The 21832-nt window shown below is 36.7% G+C and overlaps 1 protein-coding gene across 2 annotated transcripts in view; it reads left to right on the top strand.

Annotated features, from left to right (window-relative positions):
- The window catches only part of Epm2a (EPM2A glucan phosphatase, laforin), an 83265-nt gene that overhangs the window by 41614 nt on the left and 19819 nt on the right, over nucleotides 1-21832 (top strand). The window lies entirely within an intron of this gene.

Raw genomic sequence — 21832 nt, forward strand, 5'->3', positions numbered from 1 at the left:
AGGAAAAATGTTAGTGATAGATATTAGTATTCAAATGACAACATGGCCTAATGTAAACATAATCCCATTCTTGTTTCTTAGGACCTCTCTGGTATACCAAAGCCTAAGAAGACATTGGTTTTGCTAATAGTGCTGTTATGGAACCAGTACAATTATAAAGGAAGCAGCTGGATTCTGTGCTGCCTCATGTATTTTCAGCACCATTGTTATTTAAATTGTGATTGAAATGTCTTGATCACTGGTGAATAAGAGGGAGATGGGAGAGTCTGATTGTCAGACCTCAGGTGTGCCTATAGGCTTGATAGCAAGAAGAAGGACTCTTATATCACTAAATCAAGGCAATTAGATTCATAAGTAATGTAGGTAAAAAGATTACTATAAAATATGGAATTTTACTACAAAAGAGAACAAAGCAGAGAAATGATGGTATGTAAGATAGGGAAAAGTCATTTATAAAAAGAGTGCTATTGTGGACATAGAATGGGAAAAAATAGTGATTAAGAGGAGAAAGTGGAGAACTATATGTGCAAAATTAATCAACAGTGCACCAAATCCAGGAGAACAAGCAGATTCTCCCCTGGGCATGGGAGGGTGGAGAAGCCAGGTGGGGATGCACTAGGTCCCTGTGGTAGTGAGAGCACATGGAAGTTCATTTTGTGATTGCTTCTGTGAAGTAGGAAGCAAGGTCTCAAGGAGAGTGAGAAGAGAGTTTTAGGTTTGATGAGAGGTCTAGATAGGGTGACTAATGGAATGGAAATGTATTGATCATGTATTTCAATTTTTATAAGATTGTCCCAATTCCAATATTTATTATAATATTATAATATTATAGTTGCCACGACAACCAAAAAGTTATTTTCTCACATGAAATGAATACAGAAGGTGGACAGGGTTTTTTTGTTGTTGTTGTTGTTTGTTTCTTTTTTTTTTTTTTTTTTTTGTATGGTAAACTCACATATCCTTTATCTAGAGTTTTCTATGTCACTGTAGTCAGATCATTACGAAGTCTAAGTAACATGCTAAAATGGAATTATGAAAGGTTGGGATTTTGTATCCTATTTTTTGTAGCTAGAATATATTATGCCAACAATTATGGAAGGTCTGCTTCAGGAAGCCCTGTCTGTCTTTTTTGTGTTAAGAGTCCATGAACACATCAGAGGATGCTTTTATCTTATTTTTGAGGGTTGGTATAGTTAGGAAACATTGCTAGTTATTGATCATAGCTATTTAAATTGTCTTAAAATTACTAGTTTCTTAGATTACAGTCTCCTCTTTGAACAGAGTACAAGGATCATCAAACTTAGGGAGGAAAGATCAATTTTATAAATTACTCAAAATGCATATGTTACTTCCTAGATGTGAGAATCAGTTTTGAACTTAGCTATTTTTGTATCATAAAGGCCTTATTACTTTTCTGTTCACAACCTGTTTTTTTTTTTTAATGGAAGATCTTTATTTTTGTGTTTTGATAAGTTTTAAAATGCCTTTTACATCCTTCTTTTCCTAAATCCTTTTTATTTTTATATTTGAATGTCATATAGAATTCTTGATCTTGATAAGTGAATCAATAGTGATGACATGTTAGCTTAATTGATTAGCATGTGTGAACATCACCCTGAAAAAATATCAAGTGTATCAAAACACACACACACACACACACACACACACACACACACACTACTTGCACAGGCTCTCCATTCCATCATGAAATATATCAAGGAAGTAAAATCATAGCAGTGGGTTAGAACCTTTGACTAGTTCTGCCTCTGAGAGACAGAGAACATTGCTCCGCATCCCCTCCATATATGGATGGGCAAAGTAGAGACCAAGAGTGCAGAGGATTTGCTCTGAGGTCAGAAAAGCTGAGAAGCGGCAGAGCTACGCTTTCCAGATTCCTCTTGTCTCTTAACTCTTGACCTCCATTTTCTTCTAGAGCATTCAACCATCAACTTCTGTTCAAAATACAAATCTGACTATAAATAACTGACATAAAAATTCTGGTTACTTTCACTAGACAATTTTAAAGCTCATGTAGTTCAAAGTTCAGAGATGTATTTGCTCTAATAGGAGAGTTTATTTAAATGGTGACCTCACTAAGGATTAGGCCCATCTGTGGGTATCCTTATAAAATCCAGTTGTAACAAAGAACCCTAAATCAATTTAGCCAAAACCTCCCACCCTAGTTAATTGATCACCATATATGATTAGGTTCCTTGTCTTTCTTCACCTCCAGGTAATGTCTGATCACCCTGGCCTGTCTTTAGCAAGAATCCTGTTACATCAGTTAAGCCAGAATCCCCTGACCCCTGAAATTTCCTTTTTAGTCAATTTTCCTTCCACTCACCCTTTTTTTGCTCCTTGGCTATAAATCCCCTTTTGCCCATGCCACAGCCCAGTCTCTGTACCCTACTGCAAAATCTCATTGCTGTGATCCCTATACCTGTTACAATGGTCCTCAGTAATGTTTCCTTACTGTATTCAAAAAAAATATTGACCGGCTTGTTTTTCTTTAATAATTTTTAGACTATTCTTTGGTCTAATTTTAGGAACGAAGAGAAACCTCATGCTAAAATCAGGAAAGAAAATTAAGCAATTCATAAATGATAAATTGATTGAAAACATGATGATTTGTTGTAAAAAATAGGTTTATACAAATGATCAGAAATCATTTTTGGACTAAGTAAAGCACATTTTTACCTATAAAGTGACTTGTATATTTACAGTCGATTTTTAGGAAGTAAAAAAGGACCAAGGACAGAAGAAAGAAACATGCTGCAGAAGGAAGGAACAGACTTCTTGTCTGGATGTGGCTGCTTTTTAGTAACTCTTTTGTGAAAGTAGAATGGACAATTTTTAAAAACCCATTTCCTTCTGAAGTACGCTTTGTTCCTTAAAAGTTCCCTCTGAATAATCTGTGGTTTCTGATGTAAGCAGAGGTTTGGAAGTAGGACCTTTTGTGTGTCTCATGGTTTATAACCATAGCAATGAGTTTTTATTACTTTGTATGTTTCCAAAGAAAACAAAGCCCAGGATGCAGCAAATGTGAAAGAACCATTCTGATAGAGGTCAGCGATCACATTCACCCATCAGTGGTTTTCGACCAGAATAATTGCTGTTTATAGTTGATGAGGTTTCCAGAGCTGTCTTATAATTCAAGATAATCAAATCAAATATTTTAAATTAAATCATGGAGGAGGAAAGTGGAGGATACAAATGGTATCATAAAATCAAGTGTTGTGTAGTCAATTGATTATAGAAATAGATGTTCACATTACAGCATCACATTTCAAAATGTCCTTTCAAAATTTCATGAGATTGTTTAACAGTATTCCCTACTGAAAAAAAGAAAACTTGGAAGTGATATTTTGATTATATATCATGTGCCCAGTATTGTGTTAAGTATTGTTCAAATTTTTCAACTTACATAATGAGGCAGTAGTATGGTATTTATTTATATCACAAAGGCATTCTTCAGTGTGTGAAAGGACTCCCTCCCCTTTGGGCAAGTAGACACAGTCAGGAAGGAGCTGCAGGACAGGATTTCTCTCTCCCCTGAATGAGTGATACCTGAGGAATGTTTTTGGTCCCTGCTGGTCATTGCTGCTATGACTTGGAAAAATAAAGGGTAGAGAAAGAAACAATCTCAAAACAGTGAATAATGAGAAGTTTAAACAGCCTGTGAACCATAGATTGTTGGGTGGCTCATATAACAACTCTACCTAGCAATGCACTCCTATTCATCTGATTTGTGCATACTTGATACCAACCTTATTTTTCTATTTCTTTGCCATTTTCTGTACTTCTAGTCTACTCTCTCTCTGGCCCCCACCCCAGCTTTCCTTCTCCCTCTGTGTCTGTGCCCTGTTTCCCTATCTCTGATAACTCTCTCCATTTCTTCCTGTCCCTTTTTCTCTATTGTATGACTCTTCCCGCCCCCCCCTTTTTTTTCTCATTGTCTTCTTAATACTTTGTTAACTGGATTCAATATGGCATTGAAGTACTCATCTAAAACATGTGAAACATTTTGTACTTTCTCTTCTTAATATGGTAATGAGGTGACTGACCTGGTTTTATTCCATTCCTTCGTTCATTCATCAAATATGTTTTGAGTGCCTGCTGCCTGTTTTCTGCCAGGAACTAGATAGGAGGGGTTCAGAATTAAGCAAGACCTAGTTGCTTTCAGAAACTAAGTCCTGTGGTAGAAGAAAATAAAATAAGCATTACTATGGAAATCTTAATGCAGTTAAGTTACCTGTAAACATAACTTAAAAAAAAAAAACCTCTGTGATTTTCCAACTTTTTAAAAAAAGTGGTCTTGAATTAATCAAATTCTTGCATTCTTGTTTAAGTCTCACTACATTTAAAATATGATTTGGCTTTTAAAAATTTAGTGAATATTTAATTGCCAGAAACAACTTTATTTAAGGAATAGAAAATCATGGTACTTAAAAATTTCATGAAATAGGAAGTTAACAAAAGTTTTATTTATCTCACCTTCTTATTTTTTCATTCTAATAAGATCTTTTCCATAATTATTCTACTGAAGTACAGAAAAAGGTTTCCAGGTAAAGAATAACACTATCTGAAAATTGTGTTTTAGAATTTCGTTATTATTAAAAAACATAAAATCTCACTGATTGTTGAATAGTGTAGGAGTGTTACCTTGCATGACACCAGAGCATGATTTGTGTGGAGGTTTACTTGAACCCTCCCCTGCCGACCCCATCCTCTGTGCAGTGAAAAGCCTGTCTTGCTGAGTGTCGGAAGGCTGGTTGGATAATAATCTCAGGTACCATACAGAAACCTAATTCATGGGCATTATGATCTTTGGATCAACATAGCCTTAAAAATTTTGTAGTAGACTTTTTTGACCCAAGACATAGTAATAGTTCCTAAGAAATTACTTGTATTAATCTTTTTAGGTTTGTAAGTCAAGTGGCTGATATTCTATCACATCTCCATTGGAAGTGTTCAAGTTAGTAAAAAGGTCTCTTATGTTATTTAATTTTCAAAGATATCCAACTTTATGATTTGAAAAATCTTTCTGGAATTTATATAGGGAAAAGGAAGCTCAGAATCAAATAATTCTGAACACTACAGGAAAATGGAGGTCAAATACATGCCTTTATATGAAGGCACCTAATCCATTGGCAAGATCAATAAGTGACATTGCATATTCCAGTGGCATGATCATGTGGCACTCAGCAATGCCTGTGCAGGTGAGGCCAAGGCTGGGAGTCTGAGCCTCACAGGGAGTGTGTTTTCTCATAAAGGAGTTTATTTAGCTATAAAAGTAGTGATGTCCTGTCAGATGCAGCAAAATGTAGAGAAACAGAGGACATCATGTTAAATGAAATAAGTTGGATGCAGAAAGACAAATTCCACATGTTCTCCTTCATATGTGGGTGTTTTAAGAAAAAGATGATCAGATTGTGTAATAGTGACTATTAGAGGCTGGGAAGGGTGAGGAGGAGGAATAGTGGGAGGTTAGATAATGGGGGCAAATGGGTAGAAGTTCTTATAGTAAGTTTTTGTGTTCTGCAGAAGAATGGAGGGCTATGGTTCGTATTGAATTAGTATATATTTTAAGAATAACCTCAAGAGAGCAGCTTAGGGGCTCCAAACAAAAAGCAATGGGAAGGACATGGAAATGTCAAATCACACTGACTTGCTCAGTTCGTGTTTTGTACATGTGATGGAATATCACACTGAACCCCTCAAAATAGGAACAGCTGTTATATGTTATTAAAAAGCTAAGGAGATGGAAATGTTAACTACATTCTATAATTAATTATATACACGTATTGAATTAACACACTGCATTCTGTAAACTACCACAATTAAAATAATAATTTAAAATAACAGTTAACTAATTCAGTTAAAATCAAAGCCACTTTTGAATTATGAAATCAGAAAACTATTGTGGCTTTTTACTACTTTAACTTATAAAAGGCAAAATAGCTTTTTATACATATTTAAGTTTGTGGAATAGCCTAATAAGGCATGTGCATGCAAACTAGGTTTCTAAAAATTGCTTAATTATGAATTGAATTTTAATGAAAACAACTTAATGTTCATCTGGAATTCAGTACATTATGCCATTATAAAATAAAACTGAAATAAAGGCTTTTTGGTAGTATTTTAAATGAAAAGAATAGGAATGACATCTGCTGGGATTTTTTCTTTTAGAAATAGAAAGCAATAATAACTAACTTTCAGGCTGAAATCATCTCAAAGTTGTAGTAATAGTAATGAGAAGGAGAAATAATGAGTTTAGGAGCAAAAGTCAGCTATTGTGTTGTAAATGGTGAATCTAAACTACAGATCCTCATTAAAAATAAGAAGCCCATAAATTTTAAAAATGTTATAGAGTACAGAACAGGTCAGTCATTTAATGGAACATATCTATAATTAAAATGCAAAATAAAGAGAGGGTAAAATATGACTGCATGCTTGGATAGATGCAGACTGTATTTGCTCTCCAGCTTGGGCATCATGTATTTTATCTCATTGACTTAACTAATTTCTTCAACTCATTTAAAGATATTTGTCTGGCTGCTTTCTGGCTAATGTAAATAGGTTTTTAAAACTCAAAATGGTAAATATGGAGTGCACATAAACATACCTAGTGTAACTCAGAGAAAATAAAGAAGTTTTATTCCAGACATGTAGGAAGTGAACACGTATTATGATGTACTAAGCTGATGTGAATTCAGTCTTCTTAGTTTAGGACAAAGTTGAAGGGCAATCCAAAGAGATGTATCACCTGAGTGCTGGATGCCTGAGTCTGGCAGACTCTGGGGACAGAGATTGTAAATCTTCTACTGTTTTAAGAGCTAAATGACAGTCTTCTGATTAAATGAGAAAGAAATTGATCCTTAGGGTGAACTTGAAAATCTTTAAAGGCTGGTCTGCTCCTAAAATTCTAGTAAAAATCTGGCCTGTAATAGCCTCAGATCCCAATTGACCAAACAGGTTGTTACAAAAATGCTGCTTAGAGGAAAAGTCAGATCCGTTAACATGGATCAAATTTTTAAGAGAGAGAGAGAGTATAGAAGAAAAAGGAGAAAATTAAAGAACAGGAATAGAGAAGAGTATAAATGAAAAAAAGGCTAGATCCCCCAAGAAAAGCTAAATACACCCTAATGGTGAGAATAAATCCTGTCCATTTCATAGGAAGGAGGGCATCTGTAAAAAACTTTACAAGTCCTTTCTGGAAAGAGAAGAAATCAGAAGGATTAAATTCTCAAAATCTTAAAGAGAGAGAGAGAGAGAGAGAGAGAGAGAGAGAGAGAGAGAGAGAGAGAGAGGTGTATACCTCCATGGGTACATTCTCTTGTTTATTGTGGTTTATCTTCAAATTTTTTTTTGTTGATTATAAACTTATTATTGAAATTCTCTACAACAAATCCTGTCTTATTTTATTAGTAGGCAAAAGGAAAAAAAAAACCCCTAGCTTTTCCTAAAAATAAGTTAATAAACATAAATAAGAATAAAGAGAATGTTTTACCTTGAGCAGTGCAATATTGAGTTCTGCCTATTTTTATTTATAAGGCTGGGTAAATTCCATGCTGCCAGACTATCAAACAACTTTAAAAGAGTCATGTAGTTCAGAGATTTTTTAAACCTCAAATACTGTGCGTGGCATTATGACTTTAATAGCATAAATAGACACATTGGATTGGGGAACCACCCTATCCAGCTGCATATAGATCCTTTGACCTTAGAACCTTGTCCCCTGTTCTTACCTGTTGCTATCATGTCACCATGTTGCTCTGTTCTGATATTGACCAGCTCCATCTCTAATGCCATCATCTCTGTGAGTCCTTTTCTGGGAGTGAGGGTAGAGACCTTTCCCGTTTCATTGACTGTTAAATTCCCAGCCTCAGTACCTACACATTGCTTACTTGATTTTAAAGTTCAATGATACATCTTAATTTTCCCTTAAAAAAAAAGAGTCTCTACTGCTACAGGGAAGGATATACATCTGAATTTAGCTTCGTATCTGTTTACTGCTTTTAGCCTGCTATTTGTATATAAACAATGCTTACGTGTGTAGATAGAGTAGTGAACTTTGTGAAGTTTAATGTTTTATTATTCTTTGCCACCCTGGAACTTATTCAGAGCTCTTGAAACTCATCAGTATGTCTTGTGTGGTGTCACAGGGTGGAGTGGAGGAGATGTCAACTGAATTGCTACAGAATTGTAGTTTGGCCACCATCAGGCCCAAGGCCCTCTTTCCTTTTGAGTCTCTGGGCTGCCAGAATCTACTACATACTGTTGGAAACTCAAAGGCAGTGATGTTTCCAGGTGTAACTAATTATGAACAGTACAATTTTTTTGTGGATAATTGGACAGTAGGGAATGGAGAAGAGCAAGAAATCTAAATTAAAAGAAAATTAGAAACAGAATTATAGACTCTTATAGTCAGTCAGTCTCAGATCATAAGGGAAACTCAGAGATGAAAGTGGTTGGGTGCTTCATGTTCACTCTGAAGAAAAGAGCAGGCCTGAAACTGCCTATTAGAAAGGCCTGCATCCAACGGTGGCCTTTTTCTGGTCCCTGGTATTTGACTGGTTAATAGCTCCCTACACAAAACAAAGCACATTCCCTAAATGACAAAGGTGGCTCTGTGTACCTAAACTGCTCAAAGAATGTGTTGGTGTCTAACACCTGCCTGCCTTTCAGGAGTCTAGAACTTTGGCACCTGCTAGGTGAGGGTGCCTACCTACTTGCCACCAACAAAAACATTGGCAGAGAGCCTCCAGGGAGCTTCTCTGGTAGAAGCACTTACCCCGTGTTGCCACACTTGGAGGAGTTGAAAGCGCTTTGGGCAGTTCCCCTGGGATGGGACTCCAGGAACCTTGCACCAGGTTTCCTCCAGACCCCTCCCTGTGTCCTTTTCTCCTTTGTTGATTTTGCTGTGTATCTTTTCTTTGTAATAAATCTTTGTTGTGAGTACAACATTATGCTGGGGCCAGTGAGATCTAGCAAATTGCAGCACCTGACTGTCAGTCCATTTGGGATGCTACAATGAAATACCATAAATACTGAAGTTTGTGAACAACAGAAATTTATTTCTCAGTTTGAGACAACTTCCGAAAGCCTTCCCTCTTAACACGACCACCTTGCAAGTTAGGATTTCTTTTCTTCGAATTTTTAATTGGTATACTATATATACTATACTATATATCCTATTACATACTATAGTCATATATAGTAGTGAGATTTGTTGTTACATGTTCACAATACATGGGCACAAGGTATAATATAATTTGGTCCATTTCTTCCCCCAGTTCTTCCCCATTCCATCTCCTCCTTTCTTCCCCTGGTCCCCTTCCATACTACTGGTTTCCCTTCTATTTTCAGATATCTCCTCTCCCCATTTTCCCCTGTAGCTTCTTCACATGAGAGAAAAATACAACCCTTGACTTTCTGAGTTTGGCTTATTTAGTTCAACATAATGCTCTCAAGTTCCATCCAGTTTTCTGCAAGTTACATAATTTCATTCTTCTTTGTGGCTGAATAAAACTCTGTTGTGATATTTCACATTTTCTTTATCCATCCATCCATTGAAGGACACCTAGTCTGGTCCCATAGTTTGGCTATTATGAATTGTGCTGCTATAAACATGGGTATGCGTGTATTGTAAAGTATGCTGAAATTAATTCTTTAGGATAAATACTAAGGAGTGGTATAGCTAGATCATTGGTGATTCCATTCCAAGTCTTGTAAGAAACCCTGAAGGCTACAATGTCATATGAATTTTTTAGGGGGACACAAGCATTCAGACCATAGAAGCGGGGATAGTCTTTGGGAACCTTGGCACATTCACTTTGTAGGACCCAGTCCAGCTAATGTCCAAAGTCAATTCTGACCAGGATAGACAGGCTCAAAAAGCTCATCACCACCAGGGAATGGGGCTATAGGTAACTATTTTACTCTAGTCCCATATCTGGTCAGGCCATGTGAATCCAGAGTATCTGTGTGCCTATTCTCTATGAGTGGATTTTTTTTCCCACCAATTTCTGCTTGTATAATGTAGTTTTCTAAAAATTCTGTGCTCTGAGTTGGATTGCCAGGGTTTGAATCACAGCTTTGCCACCTCTAGCAGTAAGATTTTGGGTAAAATAGTTAACTGCTGTCTATCATTTGTTGGATAATAACAATAAAACTTACCTTATGAGCTTGATTCTAGGATTAAATGAATAAAACATTATCACTTATGAAGTACCTGAAACATGTTTAATTATTATCATAATAGGTTTTATAAATAAGCAACAATAATTTTTTATTATTTTATCTTTCAGAACTTAGCAGGGAGGTTTTCTTCCTGAGGATGAAAATCTGAATGGGTAAATAATAAAATCTGTATACTCAGTTGTAAAATGAAATCTTCATTTTCTTCTCAGAAGAATCACTATTGTGGAATAGTCCAAGTTTCAATTTTATTTAAAATAAAATACTTTTTCTTTGAATTCATTATTATTTATGTTGTATTAAAATATTAAGCTTTGATTTATTTTATGAATAATTTAAAAGTAAATAAATTAATGATAAAATGATAAATTTTTATATAGCCACTTGTCTTACATATTTTGAAATTTCCAGGTCAATTACTTTACTTATAGTATGCCTTTTATACTTAGCATGTAGTTTGTTTTGTTTCTTGAATCACTGAGAAATTAGTTATTTTTAATTTATTGTTGTTGTTTGGGCAAATCCATTGATATTCAATGTTATAAAATTCTTGGTCTAAATTATACCATTTAACTTTCCTATTTTTAGTGCTTTTAAAGTGTTTCCTTTTCGTTTGTTTGTTTGTTTGTTTGTTTTAGTACCAGGGATTGAACCCAGGTGCGCTTAGCCAATGAGCCACATCCCCAGGCCTTTTTATTTTTTTATTTTTATATATTTTTTCATTAAAAGATTTTTTTTAGTTGTAGATGGACACAGTACCTTTATTTTGTTTATTTATTTATTTTTTATGTGGTGCTGAGGATCCACCCCAGTGCCTCACACATGGTAGGTGAGCACTCTACCACTGAGCCACAACCCCAGCCCCTATTTGAGACAGGGTCTTGCTGAGTTGCTTAGGGCCTCACTAAGTATCTGAGGCTGGCTTATGAATTTGGGATCCTCCTGACTCAGTCTCCTGGGGTTACAGGTGTTTGCCACTGCCACCCAGTTTAAATTATTTCCTTTTCTTTATCTTTTATATATGATTATCTTTCTGATAAGGTATATAGAATGCTTCTTGTTCTACTAAGGGTTCTCTTTTAGGTGATAGCATGTTATTGCTTCAAAGACCATAGATATTACAACACAACTCCTAGTCTTTTTGGCAATTCCAATTTTATTATTAGCTGGGATTTTCCTCTGTTCCTTATTTTTATTTTTTTTTACTATATAGTTTTATAAGCAATGAATTGTTTTATAATATTAACCAATTATTTGGGCTTAATCATGTTTTAAATAAGTTGCTTGTTAATCATGTGTATTTCATACAGTGACATAACCTACCCTAGATCCCTTATTAGTTTGACTGGATTAATTAGCTAAATAAAAGTTTTTAAAGAAGGATTCATGAGGTAATATTTTCTAAATTTTCCACATATTTAATATGCCTTTATATTATCTTTAAACAGGAATGACAATTTAGTTTGATACTGAATTTTTGAATTGACTTCAAGTATCTTTAGCTATTGCTTTTTGAGCTCCTGTGTAATTATTGCTATGGTCAGGCTGATGGTTATTTTGTCCTTAATAGATGACTTAATAATTTCTCCTAAAATCTTGAAAGTTCACTTAATTTTTTCCAGGATATGCTTTCTGTTTTTAATTAATGTTTGTCCTCCCTCCTCTGTGCTATATACAGGTCCCATCCCCATCTGACCAATCTGGGTTAGTGGTCAATCAATAAGTATTTATAGAATTTAGTGCACCCGGCTTTGATCCTGTGAAATGGATACCTTCAGGATCAGAAGTATTGTGCTGATTCTTTTAGTTTGGCTCAAATGGTTTTACATTTTGACCATTTCTTGAAATTAGTAGTGTAACATTATTATTTGCAGACTTGGTGATATATTGTTGACTATTTTGACTTTGTGTCTAGTTTGGAGAGGAAGATTTTTTCAAGCCTCTGTCTATACTGTCATTTTTCCTATAAGTAAATTTATCTTAAGATGTTAAAATTTGTTATAAATAGAACTACAAGATGCTGATATTCATTTTTTTCTGAGTTCACAAGTAGCAGGAGAACAGTGGAAAACACCTACTTCATTAGTAAGAAAGGAGATTAAATTTCATTGAGCATCTTTTAACTTCTGAGTGCTGAGCCTATAAGTATTACCTCTAATTTCCTGCATGAATTCATTTAATTCTTTCAACACTTTATAATATAGGCGTTAGTCCCCCCTTATTAATGATGAAGAAACAGATAAGTGAAAGTTACTAACCATGCTTATTTAACTAGTAAGTTGCAGTGTTGGAATTCAAACCTAGGACTGTTTGATTTTAAGGATGTTTGTCTATGTAACATACTATCCCATCAAAATGTGATAAAAATAAACACCAATTTTCAAAAATTAAAACAAGGGGTCAGGGGAGAAGACTCTTATTTACTGAATATAATTTTTTGATTGCATAAATATGGACAAATTGTGAGGGTTTTTTCCAGCAGAATTTGTTTTCTGTGGTTTAATTTTTGTCCTCATTATGGACTTTTGGAAACTAAAGCTTTAACTTACCTTTTTTTACACTCTTACATATTATTAGACTTCTGGGTTTTCTCTGAACATTTCCATTTTAAATCATGTAGGAAAAATAGGTCTTAGCTGAATGCTCAGATTGTATTTTTGTGTCAATCATTTAAAGATATTCAGTAATAGCAATATTTAGAAATATGTTCAGCACTAACAAGTAAGATTATGTCCTGCTTTGATACTGTTAATGTTTGGGTCATACGTTTATGTATTTGTACCTTAACTTAAAAAATAATTTTTTAATTAGCAAATTCTAGAACTTTTTTTCCCCAGTACCTCTTTTTGATTCATAAGGACTATTTCAGCAGAAATACCAACCAAAAGATTTTTATGTCAATCTCTAAAGAACTTCTTTTTTAAAGTTTTAGGGAAGTCTAAAGCCAACAGATAAGATCCCTATCAAGGCTGTTACCTGAGGTGAATAGCAATGGTGGGAATGTGTATAGGAGGTGGGCGGGTTCTCATCTTCCATTTGCAAAGTCAGAGAGATGCGTCATGGGGCCAGAATCAGACTTTTATAACAACTCTCTTAAAAGAACTACTGAGGCCAAAGGGTCCTACAAGGACTATATTAATATTTTCCAAGACCAGTGCCCCCAGTGACCTAAACACCTCCCCCAAAGCCCCATCACTACTACTACTACTACTATTACTACTACTTCTTCTTCTTCTCCTTCTTCTTCGTACCAGGGATTGAACTCAAGGGCACTGAACCACATCCCCAGCCCAATTTTATGTTTTATTTAGAGACAGGCTCTCACTGAGTTGCTTAGTGCCTCACTTTTGCTGAGTCTGGCTTTGAACTCACCATCCTTCTGTCTCAGCCTTCAAAACTGCTGGGATTACAGGTGTGTGCCACTGTGCCTGGCTAGCTCCACTTCTTAAAATTTCCATCAGCTTCCACACTGCATCACTAGGAACCAAGCCTCCAACACATGGACCTGTGGGAGACAAACCATACCCAAGGTACAGCAGTAAATTTTAGATAATATTAATATTTAAATCAGTAGACTTTTGAGTCAATCAGATTGCCCTCTGTAATTTGTGTAGACCTGAAGAGAAAAGACTGACCTCTCTGGAATAAGAGGGAATTCTGCCCCCTAACTGCCTTTGGACCTGACTGCATTGTCAGCTCCTCCCTGAGTCTTTGGCCAGCTGGTCTACCCTGCAGGTTTGGACTTGCCAGTCTCTAATCAATGAGCCAATTCCTTAAAAATGTCTCTTTTCCTAACACACAACACACACACACACACACACACACACACACACACACACACCCTATTAATTCTTTTTCTCTGGAGAAAGCTGATTAACACAGAGCCAATGGCAGCTGAGTGTGATGGCCTAAGCAGAGAACATTGGCTAATGACTTGATTATCATATATCTCTCCTCTTACTTTCTTTTCCTGTGCTTAATCTTCTTTCCTAAATGGCGAGCTGCTAGAGGTCAGTGGGAACAATATCAAAGGTCTGGTATGAATAATGACTTTGAAGGAGAAGATCTTTTAATCCTTATGATTAAAGCAGTCAGAAGGAACTTGAATGCAAAAGAGGTCGCCTTGTCATATGGATTCCCAATATCACTGATTATTAGAAAGGCACTTAGAGGCCGCAGACATCCCGTGGAAGCACACTAGATGGAAAGTCTGGTCTTTGCTCTTCAGGAGGTGCATGACATTACATGGGTTTTCCCGTTTCTCCATGCCTCTGTTTCTGCTTGTTGATTAATCAAGATAATAGAATTTCCTGTGCCTAGGAAACTTGGCAAAGCTAATCTATGCCCTTGTAAACCAGGATAGTGGTAATCTGAAATGAGAAAGGGGCATGAGAGGAGAAGTTTAGGGTTAGTGAAAGTTCTACTTCTGGGACTGCGTTTGTAAAAAAATTCTTGGGCAGTGTGCATATGGGCACTTTAAAAAAGTTTTTAAAATTTGTTCTAATTAGTTACAGAAGACAGTAGAATGCATTTTAACATCATATATAAATGGAGTATAATTTCTCATTCTTCTGGTTGTACATGATATCGAGTCCCACCACTGGTGTAGTCACATAGGTACATAGGATAATAATGTCAGATTCATTCTACTAGCCTTCCTACTCCTATGCCTCCTTCCCTCTCTTCACTTCCCTCTACCTAGTCCAAAGTAACTCTAGTCTACCCTAGCCCCTCCCCCTCAGAGAAAACATTAGGCCTTTGGTTTTTTGGGATTGACTTATTTCATTTAGCACATTCTTCCAGCTCCATCCATTTACTGGCAAATGCCATCATTTCTTTCTTCTTTAAAGCTGAATAATATTCCATTGTGTATATATACCACATTTTCTTTATCCATTCACCTGTTGAAGAACACCGAGGTTGGTTCCACAGTTTAGCTACTGTGAGTTGAGCTGCTGTAAACATTGATGTGGCTGTGTCCCTGTGGTGTGCTGATTTTAAGTCCTTTGGGTATGAATAGAGCAGTGGGATAGCAGGGTCAAATGGTGGTTCCATTCCAAGTTTTCCGAGGAATCTTCATACTGCTTTCCATAATGGTTACCAGCAATGTATGAGTGTACTTTTTTCCCCCAAATCCTTGCCAACATTTATTATTGCTTATATTCTTGATAATTGACATTCTGACTGGAATGAGATGAAATCTTAGAGTAGCTGGACATTGCATTTCAATAAAGTGTGTTTTGAAAGTGCATATACTCAGTGTTGTAAATATTAATATATTTTTTTTCAGTAGGATGTTAAAGTCTTGCTGTGTCCTAAGAATAAATAATCAAAACAACTTGTTGTGAGCAGTTCCCTTCACTAGTTTCCATGAGAAAATTAGATTCCCATTAAAGGCAAACAGAAAAGGTGGCAAAGATAGGCAAAAGAAAGACAAGCTTTTTGGAGGTGCATTAACTGATTTTCAGTACATCCACCTAAATTGTATTTTAGAACTAATGCTTATCTCAGGACTGTAGTGAGTTGGAAAGGTTATATTTGTGATAGTGCTTTTTGATATTTGTAAAAACTTGATGGAAAAGTCACATAATGGTTGTACTGCCTCTTTATAGATCATAAAAGGAACAAATAATGTCTTAAAAGTGCAGCTTCCCAGGTCCCAGTCAGAAGACGGAATCATTAAGTGTTTTAATGAGGCATTGGGACTTCCCTCTCTTTACAGATCATCCACTTGCCTACTTTTAATATCAAGAAGGAAAGGATAGATAGAGTTTCACATACATAAACAGGTATTGGAAACAATAAAATATACAACATGTCCTGCAGATCCCCTTTGTCCAACTGTTTAACAAAAGAGCCAAGTCCCAAATTAATGAAGTTATTTTTTTAAGTACCCAAGTTGCTGAGGGGCCTTTATATTGAAGATGTGTTGGTCACTAGGACTGGATATCAGTATATCTCAGTATTCTTTTTTTTGGCCATTTCATATTCCTGACATTTTTTTCTACTTTCCTTTTGCAAATATAAAGAAATACACCATTTAACTCCAGATTTCTATTGCATGAAAATGCTGGCTAGAGAAGGCAGTTCACTGGTAGCTCATCCAGTATTTCAGGTTACAGAAATGCTGTGCACTGCCTGCAGAGGAAGAGGCTCTCAGGAAGAGCTTCCTTTACATTGATCGAAGCAGGTGTTCTCTTTCAGTCGTCAAGTCAGCTCCCTTCTGAGAATCTCAGATAAGTGGTCCAAATTACATCTAAGGAAAATTCGCCACAGCATAATTACTTTTCATCAGGGTGCCACAAATAATGAAAGGAAAGGAACACTGGGAGTACATTGTAGTCTACTTAATCACCATCATTTTAAAGAGCTGATGTAGAATTCCTTACTTCAAGACAAATTGTATAGCTTTGGTGGTAAATTAGGCATATTTTCCAAACACTAAATTATATTTCTTCTAATTTACATTTGGCTAAGAAAAGCTGACTAGCAATGGAATATAAGAGATAAGGTTTGCAGCTGCCATTTTCAAATAGTGCATTTCTGTCTATTCTTCAATAGCTTCCTGTGTTTCTATTCACATTGAATGAATCCCCTTCTTTATCTTTCTTGGTGAGATAAATTTCATGCGGCTGCTGTCTTTGCAGGATGCTGGCTGATTCCTTACTTCACCTTGTCTCTCTTTCCTGCATTCCCTCCACCCCACCTAAGAGCTAGACTTGCAGAGCAATAGATGATTAGTATGGGTAGAAATAGTAAAGATTTGCCTGAGGATAAACCACTGTCCAGCCTATGAAATCCTCATCAACAGAATTTTATGTAACACTTCTCTGTATTTAGAATTTGGGAGAAATTCTAGAACTGGATAATTTCAGTTGAGGCACAGTGGTACATCTGAGACTGATAAATTGAGGTTTGACTACAAGTGCAACCACTGATTAGATATGGGGAACATGCTTAAACTCTGCATGCCTTGGTTTACCCATCCATAAAATTAGGAGAACACCAGTCCTATAAGGATCAAATAGCTTAGCAAGAACTTTTTCAAGGATCATGCTTGATTAATAATAGTTATCATAAAGGAAAGCAAATGTTTTTGAGAGGGTACATAGATTATTCCCCTCAATGAAAACATCTTTTAACCAGGGTTAAGACCTTCAGCTCAGCTGTTTCTCTTGTTGATCTCTATTTCTTCCCCACCAGTGGCTCTTCTGCAGTGATCACTGTTGGCCCTGTACCATCAAGAGCCCTCCACCCCGACAGTGTCTTGCTCTTTGCACCCTGTATTTAGTGATTGTTCCCTTTCTTCCTACAGGAAACTAACCAGATGAAATAGAAAAGCCCATTCATAAAATAGGCCTCGAAGGTGACATATTTTTTCAACTCTCTGAGGCACACAGCATACTGATTCTTTTTTCTGGTAGAGGAATCTGAGGCACTGAGAGGTTAAGTAGCCTGCCCAAGGTGACAGAGCCAGTGGAGCTGGGATTCCAATTTAGGCATTCTGGCTCCAAGTTGTTGCTCTCAGCCACCTCCCACCTCCACATTCCATCTGCATGTCATTCTGCAAGAGCTGGGAAGGTTACTATTTCAGTCCAGTTATCTCTGTATGCACATTAGAAATAAGAACCCAGGGAGATTCAAGTGACTTTGCTAAGGTAATGGGCATCATTGACAACTGAGATTATTCTACAGATCACTTAATCACTGCCGCTACCGAGGACTTAATGAAATGCTTCAATTTATCCTTCACAAACACATAAAATTCTTTTAAAAATGAATAATCACCTCTAATTTCCCCCTTTTAAATGTATATTTCTATATCCAATTTCATTTTAATGGAGCAAATATAGAGTTTGATTTTTAAAAGGTAGAATTTTAACATTCTGTTAGGCAATCCCCTATCAAGCTGCCTTTCTATCTTCAGCTCTGACCTTTTTCCCAGGCTCTAAATCAGTAATTCTTAAGCCTCAATGTACTTAGAATAAGTGATGCTGCCACCACCCCACTATCTCAGAAAGTCTCATTCATTGAGGATCTGGTAGAAGATTTCAAAAGGAAACTCCAAGATCCTACTGTGTGGCCAGGGCTGTGAAGCACTGCTTTGCAATGTCATTTGATTTTGTCTGCCTAGAGTGTCTACCTGCATTAACAGCTCAGATTTAAAATACACCTGGCAGGAAGCCTAACTGATGTTTATGATACACAGGATATAATCAATAAAGATGGGATCACATTTCAACTACGAACAAAACTTGATAATTGCAGACGAACTGTACTAACGGCTATAATATTCAATCAGATTCACATGAGTGAGACCTTTGGATTGACCTGCAGAGCTGCAGAACCAAATTGACCAAGAGTCCAGGATTCTATGAATCTGTATGGCTCAGATAGAGGCAGTTTTCTTCCTTTTATGTAGCTGTCATGATGGGAGGGATGAAGATGGAAGAAACAAGTATTTTGAAGAATTAGGTTTGCCACCATTCTCCACCTACTTACAAATATATAATTATTTAAAATAGAAGACTTTGGAAAAGCAATCATGTGTAGAATAACTTAGGATAGAAAGAGATCATCTACCTATGAGAACAAATAGAATAAAAATTACCAGGGACTTGAGACAGTCTAATTACTAGTATTGCACACTAGATTCATCTGTAAGTTTTCTGGCAGTTAAGGCAAAAAGGGAAACATGTTGAGTTTAAAAACAGCTTTCACATTTGTCTGCAGATAAAATTGTTATTTTTTTTTAAAGCTAAACTCAACCAATAATTTAACGCAAATATCCTTGAGATAACACAGTTGAAATTGTCTTCACCATAATTTGCTGAAGTCATAGAAGTGCAGTTAGTGGATGGTAGTTGAACAGATGAGCTAAAATATCATGAGCTAGTAAAGCCATTCCTGCAGTGGATCACTCATTCTTTTATTCCTTTAATCACATATTTGCTTTTAACTCTATAGTTGGTACAATGTTAAGTTCTGGGGAGATGGTGGTGAGTAAGGGGCTCTTCATTTCAGGGAGCACTGTAAAGGTGGAAATGCTCAGGAAAACCAGCAGTTCAGAGCAGAGGCAGGAGCCTGAACTCAAGATGTATGATTCTTTGAACATACTTTTGTCAAAGGTAGGTGCTAAGTTTAAACTCGATAAGTTTAACAAAGAGGGTGCAGTTGATACGAGATGCCCTGGGAAAACAAAGAAGGAGCCACTGGGGGATCGGGAAAGATCATAGACTTAATCGGATACATAAGCAGTGCAAATGCTCGCCAAGAGGCAGAAGCAGAAGAAGTAGGAAAACAGAGAGTGTGTGGAACTTTTGGAAAATTAAAAATATCCCCCCCCCCAAACTGAATGGTGGGGTTTATTTGGTAATGTGGAGTTAGAGATTCCAAAGGGTTCAAGGGTTAGGTTGAAAAATGGGAAAAATCACTTCAGTATTTATGTAGTGGAATTCCATGATTTGTGTTTTAGAAAGATCACCGTAGTTAAGTGTGGAAGGAAAACAGACTGGGAGTCACTTAGGAGGCTGTGGGTGTGATTCACCGCTTCCGTGTTAAGGACCTGTAGGAAAACAGGAGATTAGGGAAAGAGCCTACAGCTAGTTTGGAGATGGGCTTGTTTGACTAGGTTCATGACTGTGGGGAGGGGGGAGGGAGGAGCCAAGTCAAGTTTCCTGGCTCTGGTGCCTGGGTTGTTGGTGGCACAATTTATGGAGATCAGGAACAATAGAGGAGAATCCTATTTGTGGGTAGGGAGCAAAGAGTGGAAGGTGGTGAGATGAATTCAGTTGATCCTTATGGGACATGCAGTGAAGAATTCCCATTCAGTTGAGATCTGAGCAGAAGGCAATAGATTTGGAATTCACCAGCATGTAGATGGCAGCTAAAGCCATGTACGTCAGTGATCGTCTAGTGATATGTAAAGAAAGAGAGCCTGGAACTTTGAGGAACACTCACACTTAGAAGGCATAGAGGAACACAGAGTTTATGAAAGTAAAAATAAACTTGGAGTATGCGGGGGTAATATAAATGGAATAGGATGTATCTAACCACCTCCTAATGTAATTTGGAATAGAAATAGAAAGAAAATGGGGCTGGGGATGTGGCTCAAGCGGTAGCGCACTCGCCTGGCATGCGTGCGGCCCAGGTTCGATCCTCAGCACCACATACAAACAAAGATGTTGTGTCCGCCGAGAACTAAAAAATAAATATTAAAATTCTCTCTCTCTCTCTCTCTCTCTCTCTCTCACTCTCTCTCTTTAAAAAAAAAAAAAAGAAATAGAAAGAAAGTGTGCATTAAACTGTCCCTATGAAATGGCAATCATACCAGGAGGGATTTGGAAAGGTGATGGGTCTCTGGCTGGTAGGTACTGATTTTCTTTCATTCTTTTCCTTTTTTTTTTTTTTTCCTGGTGATGCTGGGAATTGAACCCACAGCTCTGAACATGTAGGACAAGCAATCTACCACTGAGCTACATCCTCGACGCTTTTTATTTAATTTTGAGACAAGGTCTCTCTTTGTTGCTGAGGCTACCCTTGAACACACAATCCTCCTGCCTCAGCTTTCCAAGTACTTGGAATTACAGGCGTGAGCCACCATGTCTTGCTGAGAAATTTCTTAATAGGGACCTAAAATAGTTTATGTGGTTCAGTGGACAGATTTAGATATCAGATGTATTTCAGAATTTGAGATCCAAACTCTTCTAACTTACATGTTATCTTTACACACTTGAATCCAATTGTGAATGCAGAATGAATTTCCTCAAAAATCTTGAAAACAAGCACTTGGATAAAATGAGGTGAAAATGACAATGTCCCATGGAAGAGATGATTTTAGTTGACAAAAACTTGAGGCTACTTTTTATCAATTAAGCACTTCACTGAACAGAAACTAAGTGTGCTCAGCAGAATGTATGATCTTAAATAAAACTATCCTGAAGTTCTTGCTAGGATGAATTAACTGCTGATAGGAGCACCATGTAACTGAATGCACCCTCAGGGCGAGTAGGGTTATTTGAGGCTTACCAATTTAAAAATGATGATTTTAGTTTGGGTATGGTTAGTGCTTAATTTTCCAAAGGGAATTTTATTAAACTCTATGTTTGACTGCTTCTTCAGACCTTTTCTTGTTAGGAATAACATAAATCAAGTTTCACTGATAGCTTGATCTTTTTTGCCTTGTTTGTGGACCCTTAGCTTGCTGGGTAACCTTTTGATTTTGTACGTCCTTGAAAGCCATAGTCAGACTGTGACTTCTCTCTGGACACCATGGAGGTACCCTGTGTACCCGGACTCTAGGCTGAATGGCAGAAGCAAAGCTCCCTGGGGGACTTGGTCAGTCCCAGGATTATAGTATTCTTAATTATCTCTCCTCTGTTTCTGCCATCATAACTATTCACATTTCACAGGGGGGAGGACACATTATTGTTTGTTTTTCTGGAAACTTACCCACTCTCTGACATCCCTGACTACAGCACCACTAATTGCATCAGAGTTCCCAACCATATACATTCCTTGGTGCCCCATAAATTTCAAGCATTATGTGTAGTTTCCCCAATTTTCAACATCCACGTATAAAAAAATCTTAAACTGAATTTTTTATACAACACAAAAGGGAATTTTAGGTCCA

The sequence above is a fragment of the Callospermophilus lateralis genome, chromosome 6 (assembly GCF_048772815.1).
Source record: "Callospermophilus lateralis isolate mCalLat2 chromosome 6, mCalLat2.hap1, whole genome shotgun sequence".
Classification (NCBI taxonomy): domain Eukaryota; kingdom Metazoa; phylum Chordata; class Mammalia; order Rodentia; family Sciuridae; genus Callospermophilus; species Callospermophilus lateralis.